This window comes from Dendrobates tinctorius, unplaced genomic scaffold (assembly GCF_039654945.1).
Source record: "Dendrobates tinctorius isolate UK_male_01 unplaced genomic scaffold, ASM3965494v1 ptg000127l, whole genome shotgun sequence".
NCBI lineage: Eukaryota > Metazoa > Chordata > Amphibia > Anura > Dendrobatidae > Dendrobates > Dendrobates tinctorius.
This window is the reverse complement of record NW_027361795.1, coordinates 4,551,666-4,559,627: the sequence shown is the minus strand read 5'-3', so window position 1 is coordinate 4,559,627 and position 7,962 is coordinate 4,551,666. Positions and strand designations below refer to the sequence as shown.

Below are 7,962 nucleotides of genomic sequence, written 5' to 3'. Positions count from 1 at the left end.
AGCAATCTTCAACCATGAGTGTAATCTTGTACCTCAGTTTACTGCTGTTTGTAAATAATAATTTGCCCCATTGCCTTCAGTAAAAAGACTTCTGTTTTAAATTCTTATGGCTGCATCATGGCTGGGGCTCAAATGCACCAACTACTGCAACCATCATCATCTTCTGCCTAGAGGCAGTTACTGCGCCAATAAAAAGTCTGTGGAGCAGAGGGTAAATGCTTGGGCAGTGTTGTACTCTGTCAGTGGACTATGAAGGTGAAAGCTTCTAGATGAAATCATGACTGGAAGAGCCAGAGCAAGAGCACATGGAAGAGCACGGGGCCAGGACTTGTAACCACCCAAGCCTGGTGTTCCTGGGCCGGATTCTGACAAGCCATCAGCTACTAATACTGAACTTGTTGGACAAGGACGTCGAGCAGGAGCCCCTGCTGTTGCTAGACCAGAAGCTAGAGATTTTGACATTTCAGCTGGATTACAAGATGTGTCACATGGAGAGCGTGGTAGTCGTAGACGTGACTTCCATGATATGGGTGTTTCCACTAGACAATCCATTCAACATGTCATAGAATCAAAATCTGTTTTTTATGGTAACTATTGAGCTGTGCACAAACTATGTCAAAATGATTGCTAGACCCAGTGGGTCTTGTACCAGTACCATGTTGACTACAGTCCACAGATGGAATCTAGATCCCTGAGGTCAACTCTACTTTACCATCATGATTAGAGTTGAGCGATACCGTCCGATACTTCAAAGTATCGTATCGGATGGTATCGGCCGATCTTTAAAAAAAGTATCGGTATCGCCGATTCCGATACCGGAAGTCCCATTCAAGTCTATGGGACTTCCGGTATCGGAATAAGAAAAACCCTTTCCTGCCCTTGTACAGCCTCTCTGGGGTCTGTACGGGCCTTTCGGGGGTCTGTGCCGGCCTGCCAGGGGGTCTGTGCAGGCTCCGGTGGTCTGTGCCGGCCTGCCGGTGGTCTGTGCAGGCTCCGGGGGGCTGTGCCGGCCTGCCGGGGGGCTGTGCCGGCCTGCCGGGGGGCTGTGCAGGCTCCGGGGGGCTGTGCCGGCCTGCCGGGGGGCTGTGCCGGCCTGCCGGGGGGCTGTGCCGGCCTGCCGGTGGTCTGTGCAGGCTCCGGGGGTCTGTGCAGGCATCGTCCGATGGGACTACAAGTCCCATCGGGCGATGCCTGCTACCATGACAGTGATTGACACATTAGCCAATGATGGGACAGTAGTAGTCCCATCATCCGGCTAATGTGTTAAATGTAAAAAAAAAAAAAAAAAAAAAAAATTACATGCTACATACATACAACATGCATACTACATACATGCTACATTCATACTACATAAATACTACATGCAACATACATACTACATATATACTACATGCATGCTACATACATACTGCATGCTACATACATACCACATATATACTACATACATACTACATGCATGCTACATACATGCTACATACATAACACATACATACTACATGCTACATACTACATATATACTACATGCATGCTACATACTACATGCTACATACATACTACATATATACTACATGCATGCTACATACATACTGCATGCTACATGCATGCTACATACATACTACATACATACTACATGCTACATACATACAACATGCATACTACATACATGCTACATTCATACTACATAAATACTACATGCAACATACATACTACATATATACTACATGCATGCTACATACATACTGCATGCTACATACATACCACATATATACTACATACATACTACATGCATGCTACATGCATGCTACATGCTACATACATAACACATACATACTACATGCTACATACTACATATATACTACATGCATGCTACATACTACATGCTACATACATACTACATATATACTACATGCATGCTACATACATACTGCATGCTACATGCATGCTACATACATACTACATACATACTACATGCTACATACATACAACATGCATACTACATACATGCTACATTCATACTACATAAATACTACATGCAACATACATACTACATATATACTACATGCATGCTACATACATACTGCATGCTACATACATACCACATATATACTACATACATACTACATGCATGCTACATGCATGCTACATGCTACATACATAACACATACATACTACATGCTACATACTACATATATACTACATGCATGCTACATACTACATGCTACATACATACTACATATATACTACATGCATGCTACATACATACTGCATGCTACATGCATGCTACATACATACTACATACATACTACATGCTACATACATACTACATATATACTACATGCATGCTACATGCATGCTACATACATACCACATACATAACACATATATACTACATGCATGCTACATACATACTACATGCTACATACATACCATATACATACTACATGCATGCTACATACATACTACATGCATGCTACATACATACTACATGCTACATACATACCACATATATACTACATACATACTACATACAATACATTCATACAATACATACATAGACATACAGTACATATAACATAGAGTAACATACTTACCAATACTTGTCACATTGTTCCCCGAAGCCATTGTCGTCTACGGAATAAATATTAACATAACAAACCACAAAAATACTCACCCACGATCCGAAGCAGTCCACGAGTGTGTCCCACGACGATCTTGGGTAGAGAACTGCAGCATCAGCTGTTGCTGCCGTTCTCTATGGGCTGCAGGAATCCAATGACGGAAGGTAGGTATCCTTCCGCACTGTATTCCTCCGCCACTTAAAAAAAAAAAGTCCCTAGTCTTACTTTATGCCATTGCTGTGTGGGAAATTCCCACGCAGCAATGGCATAAAGTGAGACTAGGGACTTTTTTTTTTTAAGTGGCGGAGGAATACAGTGCGGAAGGATACCTACCTTCCGTCATTGGATTCCTGCAGCCCGTAGAGAACGGCAGCATGATCTGATGCTGCCGTTCTCTACCCAAGATCGTCGTGGGACACACTCGTGGACTGCTTCGGATCGTGGGTGAGTATTTTTGTGGTTTGTTATGTTAATATTTATTCCGGAAAAGACAATGGCTTCGGGGAACAATGTGACAAGTATTGGTAAGTATGTTACTCTATGTTATATGTACTGTATGTCTATGTATGTATTGTATGAATGTATTGTATGTATGTAGTATATATGTGGTATGTATGTAGCATGTAGTATGTATGTAGTATGTATGTAGCATGCATGTAGCATGTAGTATGTATGTAGCATGCATGTAGTATATATGTAGTATGTATGTAGCATGTAGTATGTATGTAGTATGTATGTAGTATGTATGTGGTATGTATGTAGCATGTAGTATGTATGTAGCATGCATGTAGTATATATGTAGTATATATGTAGTATGTATGTAGCATGTAGTATGTATGTAGTATGTATGTAGTATGTATTGTATGTATGTAGTATATATGTGGTATGTATGTAGCATGTAGTATGTATGTAGCATGCATGTAGTATATATGTAGTATGTAGTATGTATGTAGTATGTATGTGGTATGTATGTAGCATGTAGTATGCATGTAGCATGCATGTAGTATGTATGTAGCATGCATGTAGTATGTATGTAGTATGTATGTAGTATGTATGTAGTATGTATGTAGTATGTATGTAGCATGCATGTAGTATATATGTAGTATGTATGTAGCATGCATGTAGTATGTATGTAGTATGTATGTAGTATGTATGTAGCATGCAGTATGTATGTAGCATGTATGTAGTATATATGTAGTATGTATGTAGCATGCATGTAGTATGTATGTAGCATGTAGTATGTATGTAGCATGCATGTAGTATGTATGTAGCATGCATGTAGTATGTATGTAGTATGTATGTAGTATGTATGTAGTATATATGTAGTATGTATGTAGCATGTAGTATGTATGTAGCATGCATGTAGTATGTATGTAGTATTTTTTTTTTTTTTAACATTTAACACATTAGCCGGATGATGGGACTACTACTGTCCCATCATTGGCTAATGTGTCAATCACTGTCATGGTAGCAGGCATCGCCCAATGGGACTTATAGTCCCATCGGACGATGCTTGCACAGACCCCCGGACATCAGCACAGCCCCCCGGCAGGCCGGCACAGCCCCCCGGCAGGCCGGTACAGACCCCCACAGGGTGCACAGACCACCGGCAGGCCGGCACAGCCCCCCGGCAGGCCGGTACAGACCCCGGGCAGTCCACACAGCCCCCCGGCAGGCCGGCACAGCCCCCCGGCAGGCCGGCAGAGACCCCCGGAAGGCCCGAAATGACGGCGCATCATGATGCGCACACACCGCGCATCATGATGACGTCAGGCCGTCAATCAACTGAACTTCCGATGCCGAATTCCGATATTGAAAAAATATCGGAAGTCGGTATCGGAATTCCGATACAGCAAGTATCGGCCGATACCCGATACTTGCGGTATCGGAATGCTCAACACTAATCATGATGAATTAATAGGAAAAGCACGTGGTTTTGATGGAGCTGTTCTTTTCTTGCCAAAGAAACTAAATAAGATAAATGAGGTGGTTAGCTGCACACGCAATGGAGAAATAGTAAAGGTTACAATTACTTTGACAAATGAGTTACCACTAACTTCACCAACCTGCTTTCACTTTTACAATATTATATTCCGAAGGCTTCTGAAGATGATGAATATAAAGCAAATAGGTCTGAATTATTATTGCCAAAATGAGGTTACAGAAGTCAGAACACACAACCTGTGTGGCAAGGATTTACCACCTCAATTTTGCAGTATGAGACTAGTATCATGTTGTGCATTGATGTGAGCCACAAAGTCCTTTGAAGTGAAACTGTTCTGAATGTAATGTACAATTTGCACTCGAAAATTGGATCACATGCCTTCTGTGATGCTCACAGTAAAGAACTGATTGGACAGACCAAATACAACAATCGTACATATCGTCTTGATGATATCAACTGGAATTTAGTGAAGTCAGGTGGCTGTGAAATCAGGTTTATCATTTATTACAAAAAATCAACAGAGCACGCAGATCACAGACTTCAAACAGTCTGCTCTCATACACAATCCCAAAAAAAGCAATAGGTCCAGGAAAAATACCAACAGGGCCTATTATTCAGATTCCAGAACTCTGCAATTTAACAGGATTATCTGATAGAATGAGAGCTGATTATTCTGTAATCAAAGAGCTATCAAATCACACTTGACTGGTACCAGAACAGAGAGAAAAACAAGTGGGGACATTTTTGGACCATATTCACAGAGATGACAATGTACAGAAAGAACTTTGGGATTGGGGACTATGTTTTGACAGTAAACTTCTGTCCTTCACTTGAGTTTACTGCTGTTTGTAAATAATAATTTGCCACATTACCTTCAGTAAAAAAGTTATGTTTCAAATTCTTATGGCTGCTTCATGACTGGGGCTCAAATGCATGAACTACTACCACCATCATCAACTTCTGCCTAGAGGAAGTTACTGTGCAAACATTGTATTGTGCAGATTCTTGTTTGTGTAATTTGTGAAGGAACGACTCTTCTCCTGACAGAATGCTACATCATACCCTGTCAGGAGTACAACTCTCAGCCATACACCACATGAGAACGCCACACTTCCCTAGTCAGTGACATTATTTTGCTGTAAAAAATAAAAATACAGGCAACATTTTATAGTGTATACATAGAAAACTGGAGTAAAAAAGAGCCACAAAAGAAAAAGTAAAATAGAATACTTTTATTAACCTCATACATATGAGACACCAAAACACATTAACCCCTTAATCTCATATGACGTACTATCCCGTCCATGTGCCCTGGGACTTAATTACCAGGGACGGGATAGTACGTCATAGCGATCAGCGGCGCCCACGTGGTGAGCGCCACTGATCGCGGCCGGGTGTCAGCTGATTATCACAGCTGACACCCGCCACAATGTGTCACATGTTAACCCCTTGCACAGTGATCTGTGATGTGACAGATCAGCGATCTGTCACAGGACAGTGTTGTCCCACCTGGGACAATGTAATAAAGTTAAAAAAAAAGTGTTAAAATAATTTTTAAAAAATCACCAAATAAATTAGAAAAAAAAAAAAGAATATTCCCCCAATAAATTCATTTTTTGGAAATAAAAAAAAAACAGTAAAAGTACACATATTTGGTATCGCCGCATCCGTAACGACCTGCCCTATAAAACTGTCCCATTAGTTCACCCCTTTAGCCAACCCCTTAAAAAATAAAAATAAAAAACGAAGCAAAAAATAATGATTTATTATCATACCGCGAACAAAAAGTGCCATAACGCGCAATCAAAAAGACGCATATAAATATCCATGGTACCGCTGAAAACGTCATCTTGTCCCGCAAAAAACGAGCCACAACACAGCATCATCAGCGAAAAAATAAAAAAGTTATAGCTCGCAGAATAAAGCGATGCAAAAATAATTATTTTTTATATAAAATAGTTTTCATTGCATAAAACCGACAAAACATAAAAAATCGACCTAATTGAGGTATCGCTGTAACCGTACTGACCAGAAGAATAAAAGGGCTTTATCAATTTTATCGCACGAGGAACGGTGTAAGCGCACCCCCCAAAAGAAATTCAAGAAACGCTGTTTTTTGTTCATTCTGCGTCCCAAAAATCGGAATAAAAAGCGATCAAAAAATGTCACGTGCGCGAAAATGGCACCAATAAAAACATGAACTTGTCCTGCAAAAAATAAGACCTCACATGACTCAGTGGGTCAAAATACGGAAAAATTATAGCTCTCAATATGTGGTGATGCAAAAACTATTTTTACAATAAAAAGCGTCTTTTAGCGTGTGACAGCTGCCAAACATAAAAACCTGCCATAAATAGTAAATCAAACCCCCCGTTATCACCCCCTTAGTTAGGGAAAAATAATAAAATTAAAAGAAAATGTATTTATTTCCATTTTCCCATTAGGGTTAGGGCTAGGGCTAGGGTTAGGGCCAGGGCTAGGGTTAGGGCTAGGGCTAGGGTTAGGGCTAGGGTTAGGGCTGAGATTAGGGTTAGGGGTGTGTTGGGGTTAGGGCTGGAGTTAGAATTGGGGGTTTCCACTGTTTGGGCACATCTGGGGCTCTCCAAATGCAACATGGCGTCTGATCTCAATTCCAGCCAATTCTGAGTTGAAAAAGTCAAATGGTGGTCCTTCCCTTCCAAGCTCTGCCATGCGCCCAAACAGTGTTTTACCCCCACATATGGGGTATCAGCCTACTCAGGACATTGCAAAACATCTTTTGGGGTCCAATTTCTCCTGTTACCCTTAGGAAAATAGAAAATTGGGGGCAAAAATATAATTCTTGTGAAAAAAAAAGATTTTTTTATTTTCACGCCCGGGCGTTATAAACTTCTGTGAAGCACTTGGGGGTTCAAAGTGCTCACCACACATCTAGATAAGTTCCGTGGGGGGTCTAGTTTCCAAAATGGGGTCACTTGTGGGGGGTTTCAATAGTTTAGGTACATCAGGGGCTCTCCAAGCGCACATGACACCCGCAGACCATTCCATCAAAGTCTGCATTCCAAAACGTCACTACTTCCCTTCCGAGACCCAACGTGTGCCCATACAGTAGTTTTCTCCCACATATGGGGTATCAGCGTACTCAGGATAAATTGGACAACAACTTTTGGGGTCCAATTTCTCCTGTTACCCTTGGGAAAGTAAAAAAATTGGGGACTAATTGATCACGTTTGTGGAAAAAATACGATTTTTTTATTTTCATGCCTGGGCATTATAAACTTCTGTGAAGCCCTTGGGGGTTCAAAGTTCTCACCACACATCTAGATAAGTTCCTTAGGGGGTCTAGTTTCCAAAATGGGTACAAAATGTGCCAACTTAGAAAACCTATCCACAATTACCCAAATTACCGTATTACCCCAG

The 7,962-nt window shown here is 41.0% G+C and overlaps 1 pseudogene; it reads left to right on the top strand.

Annotated features, from left to right (window-relative positions):
- The first annotated feature begins 277 nt into the window (after nucleotides 1–277).
- LOC141047470 (piwi-like protein 1 pseudogene) lies at nucleotides 278–5,397 on the top strand (annotated as a pseudogene).
- Nucleotides 5,398–7,962: the final 2,565 nt, after the last annotated feature.